Source organism: Acyrthosiphon pisum, chromosome X (genome assembly GCF_005508785.2).
Source record: "Acyrthosiphon pisum isolate AL4f chromosome X, pea_aphid_22Mar2018_4r6ur, whole genome shotgun sequence".
Taxonomy (NCBI): Eukaryota; Metazoa; Arthropoda; class Insecta; order Hemiptera; family Aphididae; genus Acyrthosiphon; species Acyrthosiphon pisum.
The window spans coordinates 114,884,530-114,884,780 of NC_042493.1; positions in this window are offsets into that span (position 1 = coordinate 114,884,530).

Consider the following 251-nt stretch of genomic DNA (forward strand, 5'->3'; position numbering starts at 1 on the left):
TCATATTATTAAAATATTTTCCATTTTCTTATTTATATTACCAAATATATATTTGATAATATATTACGTATACAACCAGTAATATTATTTAAACCACTGTTGGTATAATACAAATTCACATCTTTAAATAATATTATATTATTAGACATAAAATTACCCTTGAAAATTTGTTTTAATAGGAGTCTTTAAAAAAATTCACAAATGTTAAACAAATTATCATCAAACGACGAATAGCATAAATTATTATTAAT